The sequence below is a fragment of the Lynx rufus genome, unplaced genomic scaffold, assembly GCF_022079265.1.
Source record: "Lynx rufus isolate CCGP_SWC_20201006 ecotype Redwood Valley unplaced genomic scaffold, mLynRuf1.p SCAF_3, whole genome shotgun sequence".
In the NCBI taxonomy this organism is placed as follows: domain Eukaryota; kingdom Metazoa; phylum Chordata; class Mammalia; order Carnivora; family Felidae; genus Lynx; species Lynx rufus.
The window spans coordinates 115,787,019-115,812,297 of record NW_025814845.1 but is presented as its reverse complement, the minus strand read 5'-3'; the positions used below and the strand labels follow the sequence as shown (position 1 = coordinate 115,812,297).

At 39.8% G+C, this 25,279-nt stretch overlaps 1 protein-coding gene across 6 annotated transcripts in view; it reads left to right on the top strand.

Moving 5' to 3' along the window:
• Positions 1-3,429: 3,429 nt before the first annotated feature.
• Positions 3,430-25,279, top strand: part of ELF2 (E74 like ETS transcription factor 2) — a 94,579-nt gene continuing 72,729 nt past the window's right edge. For all 6 annotated transcript variants that reach the window (XM_047091186.1, XM_047091184.1, XM_047091182.1 and 3 more), the window contains exon 1: positions 3,430-3,512. The gene's annotated coding sequence lies outside the window, so the exon portion shown is untranslated. The remainder of the gene's footprint in view (positions 3,513-25,279) is intronic.

Here is a 25,279-nt window from a genome sequence, read left to right as displayed (position 1 = left end):
ATAAACAGAAAAGAAGTACAGAAGCATTCTATCTAATACACATATTATACCATTTCATTTATAGTTAGTCTACATAATTGCATGTATATGTATATAAATGCATGGAAAATGTCAGGAAGCTGAAATGCTAAACTATCATTTATGGTTACCTGTGGAAGGGTAGAGGTGTGTAATGACAGGTATGTGTGAAGGGTGAGGAGTGGAAAGGGAAATAGAGAAGGAAATGAGGAGACTTGGTTTTTAAAAAGTCTGTTTTGTATTATTTGAAAATTGACGATGAGAATGTATTAATGAGACACTTGCATAATTAAAAATAAATTGTATAATAAAAAAAACAGAGGCAAGAGCAATTGAGTTATAACCCAGAGACCTCTGATTCTATGATCATTAACTAGGACTACTGACCACATCACCCCTTTCCTACTGAACCTGAGGTCTTCAGAATGCTTTGCTACAAACTTTTTCAGTTTCTTACTTGGCTAGCTTCCACAAAGGATGTGTCTTTCCAAGACCCACTCTCAAAGAGCTAACCCCAAAGACCTAAGTTTGGCACCTTCAAGGCCAGTACTAAGAAAGCAGATTGCTCCGTCTCCTATTCCACTAGTCAGTGATTGGAAAACTAATTCTGGGTAAAAAAACCACTCGAAAACACAGTGTTTAAAACAAGGCTTTTTTTCTGCAGGTCACTGGCTCCAAGTTGGGGATGGTTCTAGACCACCTCATGTCTCTCATTCTTCTTGTCCCAGCAGACTACCAAGTCATGTTCTTCACATTGTGAAAGGCAAGTGTGGGAGGGAGGCAAGCAGAAACATGCAAAATCTCCTAAGAACAGGCTCAGAACTGTTACACTGTCACTTCTGCCCATATTCCTTCAGCCAAAAGCAAGTGGAATAATCTAAGCCCGACATCAGTGGGGTGGAGAAACTTTCTATCTCCAATCAGGAGAAATGCAAAGCCACATTTTAAAGAACATGCATGGAAGGAGCACTGAAGAATTGGAAACAATGATGTTATTTACCATTGTTATCTGCCTGGGACTTTCCAGTTTACTTCCAATTGGCAGTTGGAGAGAGACGTTTCTTCTCATGGTAGCTGAAAACTGGAATGATTTCACCCAGCAGGTGAGATCTGTTCCTAACTATAGGAATTAGGCTTTGTCCTTGCATGCTCCTTATATGACATGTTAATGTCATAGACATTCAGTAGTATAATTAATTCCTTACAAATATCCAGTGGACAACGGTTCCCTATTTTTGGAAATAGAAGATTAGAAATACTGCCCTAGAAAGGGTGCTAGGTTTGTAGTATTCTGTTGTTTTGTGTGTGTGTGTGTGTTAAAGTTTTGAATTCTTTAGTTCAAAAGAATGCCGAGTCGCCATGTTTTAGAACTCAGGAATTCATAAAACTTCATCAGAGTTCAGAAGATCTCTTTGACTAACCCTATTTGCTATCCAGTCTCCCCCTACATTTCAAAGTAAAAATCTATGAAGGAGTCACCAGAGTTGCTTTTTCAGACAGGAAAGGAAGAATCCCACTCCCACCTCCGCACCCCCAGTAAATAAAAAGGCATTAATAGCTTTAAAAAAGAAAGAGATCATTAAATTCTTAGGTTCTTCAAAGACAAATGAGTGGGGCCTCCTGTGGTCCTCCGACATTTGAGACCTGCTCTAAGGTTATTTCCATGGTTCCCACGTTACTTTCAAGAACAGCTATCACTTGTATTCCTTAGGGTTTTCTTTTCTCTCCTGACTGGTTCTGGAACTGCAAAAAGACTAAGGCTGGAGCCCAGAAATGAACCTGGCGAATACTGCGCCAGGTCTATCGGAGCAGGAGCCCGAGAGAGGGCTAGAATTAGTCCCTCCGCGCACCGGGACAGTCATCGCTCTTTGTTAAAGAAACAAATACGAGAAAATGCGGCGGCGGCGAAGCGTGGTGGTGGGGAAATAGATTGTGCCACAACTTTGCGTTTGTAGGCTTAACTGTGCGTAAGAAAGATCATTAGTGAGGCGCTCCAAACGCAGGACAGTCCAGGACACCGTGTCATTGGCTTTTATGCATTTGAAGGCGCGTGAGTGCCCTGCTCAGAGGTTCCCCTTTGTGTGAAAGTGGGGAAACCAGAAGCGTGCAGCTACTGCTGGGTTTTCATTTTCGAATTCGTTAGGCACTGCGACCAAAATACCCCCGCACCAACACACTCCCGCATTCTCTCACCAACAATACTCGGACTTGAGTTACTCAACCGAGCTGACCGAGCGAGGAGCGACAATGGCTTAGTGCGGGCGCCCGCAGCTCGGGGGGCAGCGCCAAGGGGCCGCCCGCCGCGCTCCGCAGCTGCGCGCTGAGCCCCGCCACCCGACCGTCAGCAAACGCGGGCACCAACCGCCGCGCGGCCCGGCCGTTGGGCGGGTGGTAATTTCTGGGAATGGGGCGGGGTCGCGGGTGTACAAGGCCGGGCGCCTGCGAGCGAGGAGGAGGAGCGGGCGGCGCCGAGGGCGCGAGGTTGGAGGGGCGGTGCGCCACAAGCGTCACTGACCGAGGAGGGGCCGGGGCGGGGCTGGCGGCGCGCTCGCGCCCCCACCTTTTACTTAGCCCAGGCTGAGTGGAGAGTGGAAATGGCTAGGAGTTTCTCCAGCCCCCGGCCCCCGGTAACTGTCAGACTGCCCGAGTGCGGAACAGTCCCTGGAGAAGGGCGGGAGTCCAGAGCTGGGGATGGAGTGACAGCCAGGGCCCGCGGAGGCTTCTCAGAGTGGCGAGGGTGTGTGCGTGCGGTCCCGGCCAGCTGGGAGAAGCGGGCGGGCGCTGCAGGTGCACGCGCGGCCCCGCCACCCCCACGCGCCTGCCCGCGTCTTGGGGCTCCGGCACCAGTCCGGGGTTGGAGAGTGGGATGGGGGAGCCCAGAGCAGGGCGCGGGACAAGTGCCCAGAGTCTTTACCTGAGAAGGCGGGTTTGGTAGAAGTTGGGGGATAAGGGGCGGGCGAGAGTCGAGACAGCCACCGAAGCAGGTTGGCCGGCTAGGGGGCCGGTGGGGCCCTGCCGGGTATAAATAGCCAGCCCTGGTTTGACAGACGCAGCGGTGACTGGCTGTGCTGCCCCCCCCCTCCCTCGCCGCGTGGGGAGGGGAGGAGCGCTCGGAGCGGGCGGGGTGGGGGAGGCGGACTCGAGTGTCCTGGTGGCGGCGGTAGGAGGCCGAGGGGGAGGAGCTGAAGCGGGGGGTGGAGGGAGGGGGCCGGGAGCGGGGCGAGGGCGGGGGCCACCATTGCTCCCCGCGCCGGGCTCTGTGTCGCCGCCGTCGCCTCGGCGGTTGGGGATCCGTGGGGCGGCGCGGGCGGGGGGCGCTGCGCGGGCCGGCTCGCCGCTGTTTTGTTTCCTCTTCTCCCACTGGAGCGGCTCGGGCTGCCGGGGAGGCCCCGGCTCCCTCGGGACGCCCGGCCAGCGGCGGCGGCGGTGCTAGTCCTCGGCCCTGCCGGGAGGGAAAGCGACGCCGTGGTCTTCCCGGGCGACGCGGAGAGCAGGTAAGAGCGCGGGCAGCCGAGGCTGGTGGGAGGGAGCGCGGAGGGCGCGGCGATAAAGCCTCGCCGTCCCGAGTGCCTCCTCCTCCCTCCGCACCCCCGCCCCGCGCCTGTGTTGTTTGCTCCGGGGTTTGCCGAGGGTTTTCCGGAGGCTGTGGCGGTGACAACGGCTAGGAACTGGGGAAGGGGGCTCAGTGCCCCCAGGCAACGGTCGGGAAGCGGGACTTGGAGAAAGGGGAAGGCGCGCTGCGCGCCTGCCCGCGGGGAGCACAGGGCGCGGGGCAGGGCTGAGGGAAGAGGTTACGGACCCCGGCGGGGGGGGGGGGGATGGGCCGAGCGCAGCTGGTCTCGCTGTGTTTACATCTCCGCGCGAGTCACCTCTGCCGAGAAGCGGACTGAACTGACCCGCCTTATCCCGCGGGGAGGCCAGGGCGGGGGTCCGGCTCCGGAGGAAGCGCGTCCTGGGAGGGTCGGGTAGGGCGGGAGGCTGCGGCCGGCGCCGGGGCAGGGCAGCGAGATCGGGGCGGGTCCTGGAAGGCTCGGGCCGCTCGGGGTGGCGTGGAGGGCTGGAAACCAGTTTCCTTCCCCGTCCGGCCTTATCGCCGCCTCTTACCTTTCCTTCTCTCCGCGGCTAGCTTGCCTGGCAGGTTGTACTCGGTTCTTCTTTTATTCTCACTTTCCACTCCGGCCCCCTGCTGCCACTTCCCCCAATTCCCCTGGGGGTAGGGAGGTTTGGCTGTGATAGGAATCTGTTTTTTAAACCAAACAAAAACGGGCTCGGTAACACGCGCGTCCAATGACCGCCTTCTGGATCCTCTGTTGGGGAAGCTGTCCCCTTGGGACCGTGCTACTGGATGTTTGGGGGCGCGGGAAAGGAACGGTTAGGGCTCTGCTAGGGTTGGTGCTGACTGACGGAGCAGCTTTGAGAGCAGGGTAGCCGAGGCGCCCCCCCCCCCCGACCTCCGACCCCACTCCATTGGGCATTTTTATTCCACGTCGATAAAGGACAGAGAAAATATTCCATAAGGCCAAGAGTAATCCCGATTGCAGTTTCTTATGTGCCAGCATCCTGGGCTCTCTTTCTAGGAGCTAGATTAGCTGCAGAGCAGCCTTTAAGTTCTTAGTACTTGTTTAAATGAGTGAGGGGGGGGGGGCTCTTCATTCTAAAACTAAAATTTCCCCCGTTCATGAACATTTTACTTTAGCTGTGTGGCTTTAATTTTAATCCGGTGATGATAAAACAGTAATCTTGTCTTTGGTAATCAGATTTGCTTTTCTTTTTACCTATGAGTCAGTATGGAGAGGCAAATTATGCACTTTCTATAATGCCAGAATCACAGAAGAATGTACAGTTTACCAACGTAGAATTGGATATTTTCGTATCAGAGTTTCTTCCTCTCTTTAAAAGGTAGAATGATTTTATATAAGCCTGGAAATTATTGAATTTCATTTAAGGAATTAAGGAATGATTAAACTTTACATATATATGTGTATACATACACATATATATGAAGGGCAATCCAGTTTATGCAGGGCGTTCGTATGACTGTCAATGAACTATCTCCTAGGAAACACATGAAGTAGAAAATTGAAGTATCTTGGGCATTTGAAATCTGAATATTTAATGTCAAATTTATTTTTTAAGGTTAGTGACTTAACTAATTACTTTGATTAATCATTGCTTCTCATTTCAGATGTATACTCATTTACAAAATAATCAGTATGATTGGAAGGTATTTGTAACTTTGAGATTTTTTTTGTCCTAAATAAATAGATTGGTAACTTTGGCTGTGGTAGTCCTACCAGTGTTGATGGCTTTACCTACTCATAGATTGTACACCAAGTGGTTTTTTTTTTTTTTGTAGCAGTTTTATTGAGATATAATTCATATACCATTCAGTTCACCAATTTAAAGTGTACAGTAATTTTGAATATATTCACAGAGTTGTGCAACCATCACCATAATCAGTTTTGGAACATTTTCATTATGGGAAAAGGAACTCTGTACGGTTTAGTGGTTACTCCCCCCCCCCCCCCCCCCAAGATTCCCAGCTCTAGGCAACCACTCATCTGTCTCTATAGATTTGCTTATTCTGGGCATTTTATTTAAATGGAGTCATACAATATGTGATTTTTCATGACTGGTTTCTTTCACTTAGCATAAAGTTTTCAAAGTTCACATGTTGTAGCATGTGTCATTATTTTTATTGCTGAGTAATAGTCTATTATATGGATGTACCACATTATTAATCTATTAGTTGGACATTTGAGTTTCCACTTTTTAGCTATTATAAACAATGCCACTGTGAACATTTTTGTATTAGTTTTTGTGTGGCTGTGTTTTCATTTCTCTTAGGTATGTACACAGCATAGAAAATTAATATGCACAAGTCTGTTGCATTTCCATACACTAATAATGAACTATCAGAAAGAGAGATTAAGAAAACAATCCCATTCACAATTGCATCAAAAAGATTAAGATACTGGGGTGCCTGGTTGGCTCAGTCAGTTGAGCGACTTTGAGTCAGGTCATGATCTTGTGGTTTGTGAATTCGAGCCCTGTGTCAGGCTCTGTGCTGACTGTGGAGCCTGGAGCCTGCTTCAGATTCTGTGTCTTCCTCTCTCTTTGCCCCTCCCCCATGCATGCGCACTCTCTTTGTCTCTCTCCCTCTCAAAAATAAACATTAAAAAAAAATTTTTTTTTAAAAAGAATAAAATACCAAGGAGTAAATTTAACCAAGGAGTTAAAAGACATTACTCTGAAAACCGTAAAACATTGATGAAAGAAATTAAAGATAATACAAACAAATGGAAAGATAAACCATACTCATGGATTAGAAGAATTAATATTGTTAAAATGTCTATATTATCCAAAGCAATCTACAGATTCAGTGTAATCTCTATCAAAATTCCAATGGCATTTTTTTGTAGAAGTAGAACAGATAATCCCAAAATTTGTATAGAACCACAAAAGACCCCATATAAGCCCAAGCAGTCTTGTGAAAGAAGAACAAACCTAAAGATACCAGGCTCCCTGATTTCAAACTATACTACAAAGCTATAGTAGTCAAAATGGTATGGTACGTGCACAAAAACAGACACCTAGATCAATAGAACAGAGTAGAGTCCAGAAAAAAACCCATGCTTATAAAGTTAATTAATCTTCAGCAGAGGAGGCCAGAAGCTACCACAGGGAAAAGACAGTGTCTTCAATACATGGTGCTGGGAAAATTGGACAACTACATGGCAAAAGAATGAAACTGGACCACTTTATTATTTTATTGCTTATTTAATTTAAAATTTTTTAAATGTTTTATTTTTGAGAGAGAGAGACAGAGACAGTGTGAGCAGGAAAGGGGCAGAGAGAGAGGGAAACACAGAATCCGAAGCAGGCTCCAGGCTCTGAGCTGTCAGCACAGAGCCTGACAGGGGGCCTGAACTCACACAAACTGTGAGATCATGACCTGAGCTGCAGTCGGATGCTTAACCAACTGAGGCACCCCGGTGCTCTATTTTTTATTTTTTAAGTAAGTTCTACATCCAGTGGGAAGCCTGAACTCATTACCCTGAGATCAAGAGCTGAATACTCCACAGATTGAGCCATCCAGGTGCCCCTGGACCACTTTCTTATATAGGAAAATAAACTCAAAGTGGATTAAAGACTTAAATGTAAAACCAAAAACCATAAAAATCCTGAAGCAAACATAAACAGTAAGCTTTTGGACATGTGCCTGAGCAGTATTTTTTTGCATCTGTCTCCTCAGGTAAGGGCAGCAAAAGAAAAGTAAGTAGGACTACATCAGACTGAAAAGCTGATGAAGGGGCACCTGGGTGGCTCAGTCGGTTGAGCGTCTGACTTCGGCTCAGGTCACGATCTCACGGCTGACAGGTTCGAGCCCCACGTTGGGCTCTGTGCTGACAACTCAGAGCCCGGAGCCTGCTTTGGATTCTGTGTCTCCCTCTCTCTCTGCCCCCCACCTCGCTCATGCTCTGTCTCAAAAATAAATAAACATTAAAAAACATTTTTTTAAATAAAAAAAAAAGCTGATGAAACCATTAGTGAAGGAGACCATCAACAGAATGAAAAGGCAACCTCCTGAATGGGAGATGATACTTGTAAATGATGTAACTGATAAGGGGTCAATATTCCAAAATATAGAAAGAACTTACAACTGAATATATTAAAAAATCCGATTAAAAAATGGGCAGAGAACCCAAATAGACATTTCTCCAAAAAGACATACAGGTGCAAACAGACACACGAAAAGGTGCTCAACATCCCTAATCGTCAAGGAAATGCAGGTCAAAACAACAATGAGATATCACTTCACACATGTTAGAATGGCTACTATCAAAAAGACAAGAAATAACAAGGGTTGGCAAGGATGTGGAGGAAAGAGAGCTCTTGTGTAGTGTTCATGGGAATGCAAAATGGTGTAGCTACTATGGAAAACACTATGGAGTTTCTGCAAAATAAAAGTAGGACTATCGTACAGTCCGGCAAATCCACTTCTGGTTATTTGAAGAAAATGAAAATACTAATTTTAAAAGATATATGCACCCTGTGTTCATAGCAGCATTACCTAGTATGGGCAAGATATGGAAGCAACCTGAGTGTCCATCGATACATGAATGGATAAAGATGTGGTATATAGACAGAATATTACTTAACCATAAAAAAGAGTGAAATCTTGCCATTTGCAACAACGTGAATGGATCTTGGAGGTATTATACTACGTGAAATAAGTCAGAAGCAAATACTGTATGATATTACTTATATCAAATGAACAACAAAACAAATGAACAACAAAACAGAAACAGGCCCATAGATACACAGAACAATTTGGTGGTTGCCAGAGGGGAGGGGGGACAAGGGGATGGAAAAAATAGGGGAAGGAGTTAAAAGGTACCAACTTCCAGTTGTAAAATAAATTAAGACATAAATATTCAATGTAGAGCACCAGAAATATAATTAATCTGTAACAACCTTGTATGGTGGTGATAGATGGTAGCTAGATTTATTGTGATGATTGCTCTGTAATCTATATAAATGTTAAATTTCTATGTCATACACTTGAAACTAATATGTCAGCTACACTTCAATTTAAAAAATTAGTATCTTGAGTTATTTAATGCCCAAAGTGAATCCATTTTGAGTGCACAATTCAGTTAATTTTATTTTTATTTGTTTTTCCCAAACTAGAATGATATACTACCTTACACCTGTCAGAATGGCTAAAATTAACAACACAGGAAACAACAGATGTTGGTGAGGATGCAGAGAAAGAGGAACCCTCTTTTGCTGTTGGTGGGAATGCAAACTGGTACAGCCACTCTGGAAAACTTTTTGAGGTTCCTCAAAAAGTTAAAAATAGAACTACCCTACTACCCAGCAATTGCACTAGTAGGTATTTACCCAAAGGATACAAAAATACTGATTCAAAGGGGTACATGTACCCCAATGTTTATAGCAGCAGTATCAACAATAGCCACATTATGGAAAGAGGCCAAATGTCCATCAACTGATGAATAGATAAAGAATATGTGGTATAGGGGTGCCTGGGTGGCTCAGTCAGTTAGACGCTCGACTCTTGATTTCAGCTCAAGTTTTCATCTCACGGTTCTTGAGATTGAGCCCTGCATCGGGCTCTCGGCTGACAGCACGGACCTGCTTTGTATTCTCTGTCTCCCTCTCTCTTTGCCCTTCCATCTCTTGTGTGTGCGCGTGCGCTCTCTCTCAAAATAAATAAACATTAAAAAAAGAAAATGCAGTGTATAAATATATATACACAATGCAATATTATTCAGCCATAAAAACAATTCAGTTGTTTTTAGTAAACATATAGAATTGTTATACTGTCATTATAAGCCAGTTTTCTTTTCTTTTCTTTTTCTTTCTTTCTTTCTTTCTTTCTTTCTTTCTTTCTTTCTTTCTTTCTTCTTACAAACTTTAATTCAGCAAAGAAAGGTCTGTAAGAGAGGACTGGGGAGATGACACTCCCCTGGGACTCCCCAGAATCAGGGGAGGGAGCCTGGTGGCCCAGCCAGCCAGGGGGAGGGCCCAGGGTCTTCTCAGGCCACCAGGTCCTGCTTGGTGATCAGGGACAGAGCTTTATATGCTTGAAGTTGCTGGACTCAGCACTGGGCCAATGGGAGGCCAGGGAGGCCAGCTCTAGGTGGTCTATCCTAGGGATGGAGAAGTGGAGCCCATCTTAAACATGGTGGGAGACAGTGATGGCAGAGACTGAGTGGGATGCACAGTATCTGACTCCCACAGACTGACAGCAGGACTGGTTTAAGCTTACAAGCCAGTTTCAGAACATTTTTGTCCCCTCCCCAAAATTACTTCTAGTCTGTTTGCATTTACCCTCAATCCCCCATCCCCATCCCAGGCAACCACTGACTTGTGTTTTGTCTCTATAGATTTGCCTTTTCTGGGTAGTTCATAGGAATGGAATCACACAAGAAACATCGGGCTTCTTTCACTTAGCATAATGTTTTTTGGGGTTTATCAATATTGTAGCATGTATCAGTATTTTGTTCCTTTTTATTGCTGAATAGTATTCTACTGTATGGATATACCACATCTTGTTTATTATTGACCAGTTGGTAGGCATTTGGATGGTTTCCAGTTTTGACTGTTGCAAATAATGCAGCTTGAACATTTGAATACAAGTCTTTATGTGAATATATGTTTTCATTCTCTCGGGTAGATACTAGGAATAGAATTGCTGGCTTATCTATTTAACTGTTTAAGAACCTGCCAAACTGTTTTCTAAAGTGGCCATATGTTTACGTTTCAAACAGCAGCGTAAGAGAGTTCCAGTTTCTTCACATCCTTGTCAACTCTAGTTATTGTCTGTCTTTTTTGTTATAGCTATTCTAGTAGGTATGAAGTGGTTAACTTATTGTGGTTTAAATTCACATTTTCTTAAAGACTCAAGGCATTGAGGATTTCATGTAATTATTCATTCATATATCCCTTTTGTTGAAATAGCCATTCAAATCTTTTGCCTGTTTTTAAAAAACGTTATTATAGAGTTGTAAAAGTTATATATTCTGGATGCAAGTCCTTTATTAGATACATGATTTGCATATATTTTCTCCTCGTCTGTGGCTTGTCTTTTCATTTTTTTATTGGAGGCCTTTGAAGTGCAATAATTAAACTTTTTTTTTAGAGTTTTAATTTTTTAATTTTTTCAGATTTTTAATGTTCATTTTTGAGAGAGAGAGAGAGCAGGAGAGGGGCAGAAAGAGATGGAGACAGAGAATCTGAAGCAGGCTCCATGCTGTCAGCACAAAGCCTGACATGGGGCCCGAACCCACAAACTGCAAGATGATAAACTGAGCTGAAGTCAGACACTCAACTGACTGAGCCACCCAGGTACCCCTAGAGTTTTTATTCTTTAAGTAAGCTCTAGGCCCAGTGTGGGGCTTGAACTCATGACCTCACAGTCAAGAGTCATATGCTCTACTGACTGAGCCAGCCAGGAGCCCCCTTCCCCCAAATTTTAATTTTGATGGAGTTTAATTTCCCACTTTTTTTCTTTTATAGATCATTAAATTTTTTTTAATGTTTATTAGTTTTTTGAAAGAGAGAGAGAGAGAGGTAGGGGCAGAGAGAGAGGGAGACACAGAGTCCGAAGCAGGCTCCATCCAGGCTCTGAGCTGTCAGCACAGAGTGCGACATGGGGCTCAAACCCACAAGCTGTGAGATCATAACCTGAGCTGAAGTTAGACGCTGAACTGACTGAGCCACCCACGTGCCCCTATAGATCATTCTTTTGTTGTAAGAACTCTTTGCCTAATCCAAGATATTGAGGATTTTCTCTTTTGTTTTCTTCTAGATCTTTTATAATTTTTGTTTTTAGATTTTGGATCTATTTTCAGTTAATTTTTATGTATGGTATGAAGGGTCTAAATTCATCTGTTGTATATGGATTCTCTTAGCACAGTTTGTTGAAAAGACAACATATCTATGTTGAAAAAATATCATTTCTCCACTGATTATAAATGTGGCACTCAATTCTGTTCCATTATCTATGTCTGTCTTTTTTTAAAATTTATTTTTAAATTTTTACAGCTTTTTAAGTTTATTTATTTTTGAGAGAGAGAGAGAGCATGCGTTGGGGAGGAACAGAGAGAAAGGGAGAAAGAGAGAATCCCAAACAGGTTCCACACTGTCAGCACAGAGCCTGATGCGGGGCTCAAACCCACACACCATGAGACCATGACCTGAGCCAAAACCAAAAGTAGGATGCTCAACCAACTGAGCCACCCACGCGCCCCTCTATATGTCTATCTTTATGTTTTTACTACTGTGACTTGATTTTTGTGCTCTATGGTAACTTATGAAACCAGGTAGTATAAGCCCTCCAATTTTGTTCTTCTTTTCTTCTTTTTCTTTTTTTTTAAATTTTTGTTTTTAACGTTTATTTATTTTTGAGACAGAGAGAGACAGAGCATGAACGGGGGGGGGGGGGGCGGGGGGGAGGTCAGAGAGAGGGAGACACAGAATCCGAAACAGGCTCCAGGCTCTGAGCTGTCAGCACAGAACCTGACTCAGGGCTTGAACTCACTGACCGTGAGATCATGACCTGAGCCAAAGTCGGCCGCTTAACTGACTGAGCCACCCAGGCGCCCCCTTTTCTTCTTTTTAAAAGTTATGGCTCTTCTAGGCCCTATATACAAATTTTAGGATCATATTGTGGAAAGAGCCCAAATGTCCATATAACTGATGAATGGATAAAGAAGATGTGGTACACACACACACACACACACACACACACACACACACACACAATGGAATATTACTCAGCAATCAAAAAGAAAGAAATCTTGCCATTTTCAACAACACTGATGGAACTGGAGGGTATTATGCTAAGTGAAATAAGTCAGAGAAAGACAGATATCATATGATTTAATTTGTATGTGGAATTTAAGAAATAAAAGAACATAAGGGGAAGGGAAGGAACAATAAGATAAAACAGAGGGAGGCAAACTCTAAGAGAACTCTTACATACAGAGAACAAATTAAGCATTGCTGGAGAGGAGGTGTTGGGGGGATGGGCTAAATGGGGATGGGTACTAAGGAAGGCACTTGGGATGAGCACTGCGTGGTAATATGTAAGTGATGAATCACTAAATTCTGATCCTGAAATTATTATTACACTATATGGTAACTAACTTTGACTTAAATAAAATTTTAAAAAATTTTAGAATCAGCTTGTTAATGTCTGCAAAACAGGCTTGGAATTTTGATGAGAATGCACTGGATCTGTGGATCAGTTGGAGGAGAGTTGCAAATCTTGTAATATTGAGTTTTCTAGTATATGAACTTGAAAATTTCTCTTGATTTAATGATCTTTAATTTTTCTCAGTGATATTTTATAATATCAGTGCATAAATCTTATACTTAAATTTTTATTTCCTTTTGGTAAGAACACTTAACATGAGATCTATTTTCTAAACTTTTTAAGTGTACAGTATTGTTTACTGTAGGCACAATGTTGTATAGCAGATCTCTACATTTGGTAAGGGATTCCTTTTTAATCCCAGTTTGTTCCTGAGTTTTTATCATGAATCGTTATCGGATTTTGTCAAATGCTTTTTCTTCATCTGTTAGCATGACCAACTGTCACCTTTTGCCTAAGACCGTTCTGGTTTTAGCACTGAAATTCCTTCATCTTGGGAAACCCCTCTGTTCTGGACAAACTAGTATGGTTGGTCACCTGAGTGTCTGAGATGATCATGTGGTTTCTGTCTTTTATTCCATTAATATGGTGTATTATATTAATTGATTCTCAGATACTAAAGCAGCCTTAGTCCTAGGATAAATCTCACTTTGTCATGGTATATAATTCTTACTATATGTTGCTGGCTTTGGTTTGCTAATGTTTAGTTGAACATTTTTGTGTCTATTTATGGAAGATACTGGTCTGTAGTTTTTTTTCCTTGGGATGTCTTTGGATTTTGTGACATAGTAGTACTAGCCTCATAGAATGAATTGAGAGGTGTTTCTTCTTTGATTTTCTGTAAGAGTGTGTGCATGATTGGTTATTATTACCCCCTTGAATACATTTGATAGAATTGACCAGTGAAAGCATCCGGGCCTGGATTTTTTTCCTTTGGAAAAATTTTAAACTGTTAATTCAATTTATTTACTTGTTATTGGTCTCTTCAGATTTTTTGCTTATTCTTGAGTTAGTTTCAGTAATTGTATTCCTTATGATTTGTCCATTTCATCTAAGCTATTTAATATTTTTGGCATATAGTTCATAGTATTCCTATATGTGCTTTTAATTTTACTAGTGTAGTTTGTGGTGTTCCTCTTTCATTATTAATTTTAGTAGCATGTGTATTCTCTCTTTTTTACTTGGTCATTCTAGCTAAATGTCAATTTTGTTGCTACTTTCAAAAAAAAGTTTTGGTTTAATTGATTTTTTTCCATTTTCTGCTTTCTATTTCACTGTTTTCTATTTGATTTTTATAATTTTCATCATTCTGCTTATTTTGGGGTTAGTGTGCCTTTTTCTAGCTTCTTAAGGTAGAAGTGTAGGTTATTGATTTGAGGTCTTCTTTACTGAGCAGGCATTTAAAGCTCTAAATTTCCTTTCAAACACTGGGGTAGCTGCATCCTGTACATTTTTAAAGTTCTGCGTTTTAAAATTTGTATCCACTTCTAAATATTTTTAAATTTCTTGTGATGTCTTGACTTCTGGGTTATTTAGAAATGTATTATTTGATTTCCAATTATTTGGGGATTCCCCAAATTACATTGTTCTTGATTTTTTATTTAATTCCCCTGTAGTAGTAGAACATACTTTGTATGATTTTCTCATTTTAAATTTTTTGAGACATTTTTATGGCCTAGTATGTAATCCTTTCTGAAAAATGTTCCCTGTGTGCTAGAAAAGAATATGTGTTCTGCTGTTGTTGGGCGGAATGTTTTGTAGGTGACAGGTCAAGTTGGGTGATAGTTTTCAAGCCTTCAATGTCTGTGCTGATTTTCTGTCTAGCCATACTATCAATTATTGAGAGAGAGATTAAAAGCCCTATTATTACTGGAGTGTCTATTTTTCCTTTCAGTTCTGTCAATTTTTGCTTCATGTTTGGGGGCACTGCTATTAAGAAGACCTTTTATCATTATGAAAGATTCCTCTTTGTCTAGTTGTATTTCATCTGGTATTGGTGGAGCCACTCCAGCTCTCTTATACTTACTGTTTGTGTGGCAGATTTTTTTCTATACTTCAGTTTTCAACCCATTTGTGTTTTGAGTCTAAAGTGTATCTTACAGACAGCATGCAGTTAAAATGCTTTGTTTTTTTAAGTAGTGTGATCATTTCTGCTTTTGTTTTTTTCATTTCTGCCTTTTGATTGGAGGGTTTACTCTGTTCACATTTTATATAATCATTGATAGTCAGATTTATATCTGCAATCATATGTCTCATTTCTTTTTTATTTCTTTGTTCATCTTTTTCTTCTGGAGTTAGTGGATATTTTCCAGAGTATCATTTGAATTCCTTTGTTAGTGTTTTAACTAGATTTTTGGGATTATTTTCTTTGCTCTAGGAAATACAGTATGTATCTTTATCACATTGTACTTCAGATTAACAATTTAATTATGGTAAAATATAGAAACTTTGCTCCATTTCCTCCCCTAGCCTATCTGGTGGTATTATCATACATATTAAGTTTTTATATGTTAGAAGCCCAACAGGACCATTTTATAGTCTTTATGCAATTGTATGTGTTTTACAACAAGTAAAAGAAAAAAATGCTTACGCAGTCTTTTATACTTAACACATATGTTGACCTTTTATGGTGCTCCTTATTTCTTTTTGTGTAGTTGGGTTATGGGCTGGTTATTTTCTTTCAGTCGGATGGACTTTTAGGATTTCTCATAAGCAGGTTTGTCATAAATGAATTATTTTAATCTTTGTTTTTTGGGATTGTTTTTATTTTGCCTTTATTTTATTATTATTATTAGTTTAATGTTTATTTTTGAGAGAGAGAGAGAGAGAACGAGCAGGAGAGGAGAGGTAGGGAGAGAGAAGGGGACACAGAATCTGAAGTCGGCTACAGGCTCTGAGTTGTCAGCACAGAGCCTGATGCAGGGCTCGAACCCACAGACTGTGAGATCATGACCTGAGCTGAAGTCGACCACTTAACCAACTGAGCTTCCCAGATGCCCCTGTTTTTGCCCTTATTTTTGAGGAATAGTTTTGCTGGACATAGAATTCTTTGTTACAGAAATTTTTTCATTCAGCACCTTGAATATGTTGTCTCTTGCTTTCTGACCTCAATTGTTTACAATGAGTTATTCTTTTTGTGCTGTCAAGACTTTCTCTGTCGTTGGCTTTCAATAATGGTACATCTAGGTGTGGATCTCTTTGTGTTTATTCTGCTTTGGATTCATTAAACTTGAATCTATGGATGAATATTTTTTCAAAAGTTTCGTAAGTTTTGACCATAATTTCTTCAAATATTTTTTCTGTTCTCCTTCTCTGTTCCTTTTTGGACCTCGCATTACACGTAGATTGGATGCTTGATGGTGTCCCATAAATCTCGGAGAGGCTCTGTTCATTTTTCTTAAGTTCTTTTTTTCTGTTCTTCAGAATTGGTAATTTCTATTAATATATCTCCAAGTTCACGGACTCTTCTGTCATCTCAAATCTGCTATTGAGCTCTGTTAGTGAATTTTTAATTTTGGTTGTAGTTTCCAACTCTTGAATTATACTTTTCATCTCCAGAATTTCCATATTTTCCTATTTTTTAAAATAGTGCCTGTATCTTTATTGAGATTGCTCATTTTTTGAGTTAACAGTTGTCATACTCTCCTTTAATTCTTTAAACTTGGTTTCTTTAATTGCAGATAAAATTAAATTTTAGATAGAAGATGATATCTAAACTGTGTGTTAAATCCTAAAATGATACTTGTTGTATTTCTAAATTATGTTCAATAATTCTCATCTATATTTCATGATGTGCGTGAATGTAATTGCTCATAAATGCTAAATTTCATCTGATAGTTTTTATTTAAACATAACTAACAATTTACTTAAAATTACTAATGTTTATTGATACGTAGGATCAGTGTACAATTGGAAAGATATGCCGTTATCTGAAACCTTGGCTCAGTTTCTGAACTGATTATACAGTATAACATATATTTGCTTGTCCATATTTTTTATAGTTAACCAGTTCTCTCATGGTTAAGTACTAATGGGTAGAAAAAAATGGAAGAAGCCTAAAAGAGCGATATGTGTGAGAATGGTTACAAAATATCAAAATGTTCCTATCAGCCAGCACATTTAATAATAATAATATTAATTCATTTTAGGTCCTTGAAAGATTGCAGTAAACAAGATAAATGCAGTACTTGTTCTTATGGAACTTACATTTTAGTGGAGGAGACAAGCATTAAACATATAAACAAAAAAAGGGGGGCACCTGGGTGGCTCAGTTGGTTAAGCATCTAACTCTTGATTTGGGCTCAGGTCACGATCTCAGAGTTGTAACGTAGAGCTCCATGTTGGGCACCGTGCTGGGCACGGGGCCTGCTTAAGATTCTCTCTCTCCCTCTCACTGTGCCCCTTCCTTGCTCGTGTGCACGCTGTTTCTCTCAAAAACAAAAAAACCCAAAAAACAAGAAGCAAAGACATATAAACGAGTAGGATAATTTTAGGATAATTTTTACAAATATAATGAAGAAACAAAATAGGGTAATGTGATATCAAATAGAGACTGATAGGGAAGCTACATGGAATTGGAATATAATTGGAAGGGGGGGAATCATGATGGAAATGTCTTTGTGAAGGGGTGGGACTTGAGGTGATATCTGCATGATAAGTGAGGAAGATTCTGTCTGTGGATGATCTGAAAGAATCTGTAATCTGAGAATAGGAGGTGCATAAGCTTGGTGTGTTACAGGAACAGGGCCACTGTAGTTGGAGCTCAGCAAGCCAGTGAAGAAGAGATGAGAGATGAATGAGGTCAGAGAATTGGGGTGGGCTCGCCCTGGGTTGATCTTTACATACACCATGTTGAGTTTAGATTTTTTCCTTTTTTTTTTTTTTTAAGTTTATTTATTTATTTTGAGAGAGAGAGAGCAAGCTGGTTATTGGGGAAGGGTCAGAGAGAGAGGGAAAGAGAGAGAATCCCAAGCACTGGCAGTGCAGAGTCCGACCCAGGGCTCGAACTCACAAACAGTGCAATCATGACCTGAGCCAAAACCCAAAGTCAGACGTTTAACTAACTGAGCCACACAGGTGCCCCTAGGTTTTTTTTTTCTACATGTGGTGGGAACCCACTGGAGAAATACTTCAGTGACCTTCATTCTGGACGAAGGAGTTAATTGACAGCCCGGTTGTAACTTTATTCTTTAACAGTTTTTGAGTGTGAGTAAACATATGTAGAATTTTCTCTAAATGATTTTAGCTTCATAAAGAACAGCAGGGAAAATAACTTTCCAGATGTTTCTTAGTTGAAATTTAGCTACCTAAAACTAAAATAAAATACCATATCTATGAAACTTTAAATTTGTAATACAATTATAGCAATGGCAGGCATTCTTATGATAACAATTTTAATTAATTCATGTTAGTATTATAAAATTAGACTTTGAGCTGTTCATAATTACAGGCGAAAAATATACAGATAACATGATGTAGTTAGTTGTTTGATGACTGACTTTCTAAATAATTCGGTATATAACTTCCCCCCCCCACTTCACTAGCAAAAACAGTCGATTATTTTTGTTTGGCTAACTAATATTAACACAAAATAATTATGACCTCAAATTACTTCAGATTAAACAGTGTGGAGTATAGTCCTCCAAAGTTTTATGTGAATGACATTTTTGAAGATAAACTACCTCTTCAAAGTACCACTATTGGTCATTAAAAAAAAGTGAGCTATAGTTTTTATAAAGTGAATAGTAACCTTCAATATCTCTAATATTTCCCTTTATAATTGTCATGTATTTTTTGATATTTAAAATGCACTTTTCTGTAATATTTAAGTTATACATTTTTAGTACAGTAAAACTTTGGATTGTGAGTAACTTGTTCTGCGAGTGTTCTGCAAGATGAACAAATATTTCTGATAAATTTTAACTTGATAAACAAGCGATGTCTTGCAATAGGAGTAGTACGGGACACTAAACATCACATGATCACAACTGAGCCAATGTTTCTTCTCGCTCTTTTTCTCTCCCTCTCTCTCTTTGTGTCCCTCCCTTGCTTGTGTGCGCTCTCTCTCTCTCTCTCTCTCTCTCTCTCTCTCTCTCACTGCAGAATTGTGGGTGATTGTCCGCCATGTTCAGATGCTTCAGGCTCAGGCCATGGTGTTTGGTAGAAATCAGTGATTTTTCAGAATGTTGGAAGGTGACCACAACTGGCACTAGTGTATTTTTTTGTCATTTCAAAGCACCTATGGACAGTCCTTTGCTTTCCCATACAAGAGTAAGCTTGGGAATACTTTGCTTCATTCTAGGTCAGGCTGCCTGCAGATACAGAACCTGTCCTCTGCTGCCTTATTGCCAGTTATATTAAATACAGTGTATGACCAGGGTTTATTAATACTGCACCGTAGTCAACATCCATGTGAGTGTATACAAGGGCCCCCATGCAGAAAAAGATTCCACTGAGCCAATAGAGAGCAGTGATTCCATTAGTGATAGCAGTGAAAGTTGTCCTATACAGTAGCCCTCCTCTCTCGTCTCCCTTGCACCAGCCACAAAGATTTTCAAGGGTAAGTGCAGGTTAATCTGTTTATTATTTTTTTTATGTTTTGTGTTTTCTTTATTGTTTTATATTACAGTATCATCGTCATTTTTATATGAATAGTTTTGGGTTATGGAACGAATCATCTGAATTTCTATTATTTCTTATGGGAAATTTGCTTTGGCCTACAAATGCTTTGGATTACAAGCATGTTTCCAGAATGAATTAGGCTCCAAACCAAGGTTTTACTGTATTGAAAATGTATTGAAAATATATTTCAAATAAGCTAACTATATAAAAAAAACTCAGATATGCCATAATTTGGAAGGTATTTTTAAATTACTCTAATTTTGTGTTAATATTGACTTATAGTGTGTATCTGAATGTTTATTTCTTTGCCCCTTTAATCACTATCCACTTACTCTGACTATATTCAGTATTGTATATATAGTTGTTAAAAGGTGCTCACTTTTTTCCCAAAATGATTTAAAGTGGCTTAACAGAGGACACATGTGTGTATGTATTAGAGATAGTAAAATAGAAAAAGGAAGCCAAGAACAAGAAAAGTTGAGTTGGGAGTTAAAATTGTTGTCTGTTATGTGCTACGCACTATTTCTGAGAGATATATATGCAATGCTGATTAAAATAGCTATGGCTCAGCTCTAATGGAGCTTTTATTCTAGTTTGTGTTGGTAAGGTGGGTAGAAAGATTTGCAATAAGCATGTAAGAAAATACCTTCACCTTTTACTTCATTATAGGGAGGTGACAAAAAGATGACTTGGGACAGGATAAAATCCGGACAATTAAAAAACATTCTTTAGTATCCTTGATATGATTCATTTAAAATAGAATAAAGTGGGGGTGCCTGGGTGGCTCAGTTGGTTGAGCGTCCCACTTTGGCTCAGGTCATGATCTCGCAGTTTGTGGGTTCAAGCCCCGCGTGGGGCTCTGTGCTGACAGCTCAGAGCCTGGAGCCTGCTTTTGGTTCTTTGTCTCCTTCTCTCTGTGCTCCTCCACTCACGCTCTGTCTCTCTCTCTCTCAAAAATAAGTAAGCACTAAAAAATTAAAAAAATAAAATAGAATAAAGCTAATTTGTTTTGGTTCCCAAGTTAGCATATGTTAATTTGCATTATTTTGGGGATTATAAATTTGGCCAAAGAACAGAACCAAAAAATTTCTCTAATCCAGTAATTTATAATGGTCTATAGTTTTCTACTTAGCCATAATTAGCGATAATAAGAAAACTTAGAGGGACATTGTGGTAGATTGATTATAGGGTTAAACTTTATAAATAATGTAAGACAAGGGATGCCTGGGCGTCTCAGCCAGTTGAGTGTTGGACGCTGGCTCAGGTCATGATCTTGCGGTTCGTGGGTTTGAGTCCCTGCTTCAGGCTCTGTGCTGGCAGCTCAGAGCCTGGAGTCTGCTTCAGATTCTGTGTCTCCCTCTCTCTCTGCCCCTCCCCCACTTGCACTCTGTCTCTTTCTCTCAAAAATTAAAAAAAAAATTTTTTTTAGGGGTGCCTGGGTGGCTCAGTCGATTGACTGTCTGACTTCGGCTCAGGTCATGATATCACAGTTCATGAGTTCGAGCCCCGTGTCAGGCTCTGTGCTGACAGCTCAGAGCCTGGAGCCTGCTTCAGATTCTGTGTCTCCCTCTCTCTCTGCCCCTCTCCTGCTCATGCTCTGTCTGCCTCTTTCTGAAAACTGAACATTAAAAAATAATGAAAAATGTAAGAAAAAAGTTAAATTCATGAATTAGGGATAAAACAAGCAAATAATATAGTGATTTCAGAATAAATATTAAACCTCAGAATCTTTTGGATTCTTATGTATACTCGAAGGCCAAAGTTTCAATGTTTTCATGAACAAACTGCCCGATTTGAGTAATGTTATATATAATCTTGCAGTGGATACCATTTAGATACATGAATTAAAAAATAGGTTTTCCTTATAAATCTCAATTCTATGTTAAACATATACCATTCTAAATCTAAATTTAATGATTATCTTAATTTTAGGTGATAATTAGTAAGAAATAGAAAGTATATTCATTTTAAAAGGATTAGTGAATTGTTTCCTCTTTCTTTTTCATTCTCTAATAGTGTGCTTAAATAAACTTCCAGGGCAAGCTCATGTTTTATTTCATAATCTGGATGAGTTGAGAATGTTCCAGGAACTCTGCCTTCATGAATTTTTACTTAATTTTTGGAAGTGGAGATGCTATTCTATGTCCTATCCAAGCATTTAAACTCAATCATAATATCATTCTATAATAAAATAATCCTCCCATATCTTTTATAGGAGAAAGGTGGGGTTTATGTCCTCTTCATTCCAGATCATTATGGTTTTTATCCTCCTCTAAAAGTTGCTGCTGGGCTAAAGATTAAGTTTTAAGTTGAAGTTTTACATTACTATAACTTTCTGTAGTCCTCCTCATCATTATCAAGTGATCTTTATGAAGTCTTGCCATCATACTGGAGACTAATACCACTGTAATAATCATGTTAGCCGTGAACTAGTTTCTGTTATTTTTTTTCCTTTTTACAGATGAGTCTGAGACTTTAAGGAGTTAAATAACTTTAACATAGTAGGTCTGAGACTACTCTCCTTAGAAAGGTCTGTTTGCAAGGTTGGCTCTAGCTGACATCGGGGAACTTGACTCTCAGAGTGTTTCCAGTAACTGATAAGGATGATTCACTGTGCCTAGACTGTTTGTGCAAACAATATGGTTTATGTTGAACATCTGCTTTCCTCCTAGGGGTCTAGAATTTGAGTATACCTGAGGTAGAGGGTGCCCATGTGAGCAACCCTCAATAAAACTTTGGGTGCTGAGTCTCTGATGGGCTTCTCTGGACAGAAACATTGCATATGTACGTTGGTGTATTTAGTATATCCATGAATACAACTATATGCTGAGATCTGTGAGACTCCTGATATACCTCTGCAAGACTAAAAGAAATTCTGCTCTGCAGAATCTAAAGATTTGTGTTTTAACCTCTGGGGACGAAGTGTATTTACCTTTGTTTGGTGATTAGAGTCCTAGGTACAATGGAAAAGATGATATTTAGTCCTTCAAATAAAAATAAGCATGCATTTGTTCATACATCCATTCATTATGCATCCTATAGGCCCATATGTACCCATGTTCCAGGCCCTGAGGAGGGAGCTGTAAACCTTAGCATAATTAGGTAACCTTGTAAATAGTTTAGGCCTCAAAGTGAGAGTAGGTGTACTTTTTCCCCTAGTTGCTTCTGCAGGGAGCTTATTGATTGATTTATAAATTTTTATTTTTAAATAATCTCTACACCCAGCATGGGGCTCAAATTTATAACCCTGAGATCAAGAGTCACATGCTCCACCTGCTGAGCCAGCCAGGTGCCCTTGCAGGGGCCTTTTTATTTAGCATTACGAAAATGTTTATACTTTGGTTCCAGGTTCTTTTACTTGAAATATGGGTAAACTTGAATCAGCATATAAGGCTTATATCTGAGAATCTTTGTTTGCTGATGATTCAGAATTCCAGGCCAACATTTCTTTCTAAAAACAAACTCAACCCTGAAGAGAGCAAAGTAGAAAAAATTTCTAATGCTGTCACTTTCTCCCTAAGGCCTATAGAATTTATATGAGAGGATTTATGAGTTAAAGAATTCATCTTCCTGCCCTCCCCCCCACCCCCGCTTTTTTGGAAAAGAGAAAAAAAAATATGTAGACAAGATATGTGTAACATCCACTTAATGTGTTTTAAGCCTTTTTAATTAGCCCATGTTATAAGCCAATTAAGAAAGTAGATAGAAAAATCTCCCAGGGAGGGGTGGGAAAGATGCTCTGTGATTCTTTCATAGTTTTAGTAAAACAAAACCAAAAATACTTGTATAATCATAAGGCAGAAAAACTTAAGATTCTGGAGCCCTACTACTTAGGTTGATATTGTGACTCACTTGCCTGTTGCTTGACCTTGGATAAGTTATTTGAATTTCCTCATGTCTCAAGTCTTCCCCAATATCAAATGGGACTGATAATACCTGTTTTGTAGGATTGTATTGATTAAATCAATTAATAATATAATGAATTTAAAATAATGCCTGGCATGACGTAAGTGCTGTGTGAATGTTACCTGTAATTATCCCATTATTGTTTGGAAAATGAAGGAAAAAGTACCCTAAACTAAGCTAGTTGTTGACTTTCGTCCAGGATAAATTCACTTTAATGGATTCATATCCTATCAAATCAGAATATTAAAAAGATTCTTGTATAAGGCAGTTTTATTTCCTTTTTAAATCATGAAAGTGCAGAAGTTGGCTAAGGTTTTAGAATTATTTGCACTAAGTTAGGATCGCAGTTGCTAGGCTGGCAATTTGTCCCTCCTTAAAAAAGGAAAATTCCTTTTTTGCTTTCTGGAATAGAACCTAACTAGATTTTAGGCTTTCTTTGCACAAAGCCTGACGCGGGGCTCGAACTCATGAACCGTGAGATCATGACCTTAGCCGAACTCGGAGGCTTAACTGACTGAGCCACCCAGGTGCCCCTGAAACAAGTCTTTTAAGACTTTTATGTATCTCTTTTTGATATACAAGGGGCTATTGTGACCAGACTTGAGACTTTTCAAACATCTGAGCAAAGTCAGGACATAAGCCATGACTTTGATTGTTACTTTTTCCCTAACTAAACCTCCTAGTACCTGTCCTTTTTTCTGGTTCTTACTTGATTTGGAAATTGGCTAAACACATTTATTCCCACAACTTACTATTTCTTACAAATAGTTCATGAAGTAAATCTGGGAATGAATAGTCATATAAATTTAAGGTTATTGATAAATAATCAGATCTTTGTTGCTTATCTTCAGCCTCAAGATAGGTTGGATTGTAAAATGTGCTTCCTTCGTATACTTATTCTGACCCTTATTATTGCTGCCCTAGAATTTGAGCATTATGCAAAATGGTAACAGAGATTAGGAGGATAATAATATTAAAGGAGTGTAGCTAGGCAGCAATATCATTTTTTTTATCTCCAGTGGTGACTGTAGGCAGCTAAGTCAGGTTGATTTTGTCTTGTCTCTTTACTCATCAATTCTTTAAATAACTGTGAAGTTTGATTATTCAGAGTATGTTAATTTTTTTTTATTAAGATATCTGTATTCAGAGTGTTTTTAGATGATAACTTCTCTGTTAGATTTTAATCATCATAAAATAGGTTGAACAAGTTAACATTAATTAGGTTGTATCCCAGGAATCTGGCCATTGTAATTATTTTGTTGAAGAAACCAACAAAACATGCTTGTAAGAAAAACATCAAAATATATGGAATTTAGATGAAGTCACAGATTATCTAAATTCACTCCTTATCTATATATCATTCATATATATTTCACATGAGAATCTATAAGATTAAGAACATATATCTTAATTGGATAACAATGTCAGGGCCATGAGTAAATGAGGATGTTAAGATACTGTTATCCATGGTGTGGGACTCTTGAAATGCAAAACTGCTTTTATGGTTGGCAAGTTATTTCACTGGATTTTTCAATTAGCGTCTTCCGTGTGTTTTTTCTTCTGTAAAATGAGCGCTAAGATCTCTTCCAGGTTAAAAGGGCTTTTCTGCAATCTTTTATCCTATAAATTTCTAACATCCAATTTTAAATATCTGGATCAATCACCTTGCCCTAAAGTAGGTCCCATGACATGAACTGTTGCTGCCAAAATTATTTCTGGTTCTGACTTATGGGCCCGAATATTTCTAAACTGTATACTCCTTAGACTTAGTTCCCTCAAAATGATCTCATTCCCATTTTCACAAGGGAATATTTTTAAAAGATTCATTAGTTTATTTTTTATCCCTTTATTTTTAAGAGTTTGTTTGTTTTTAAGTAATCTCTATACACAACATGGTGCTCAAACTCACAACCCCAAGGCCAAGAGTTGCATGCTCTTCCAACTGAGCCACGTAGGTGCCCCTACTTTTTATCCCTTTAAAATGTTGCACTAAAAAAAAAAAAAAAAAAAGGCTGTACTATTTTTTTTTTTGTTTTGTTTTTTAAAGTT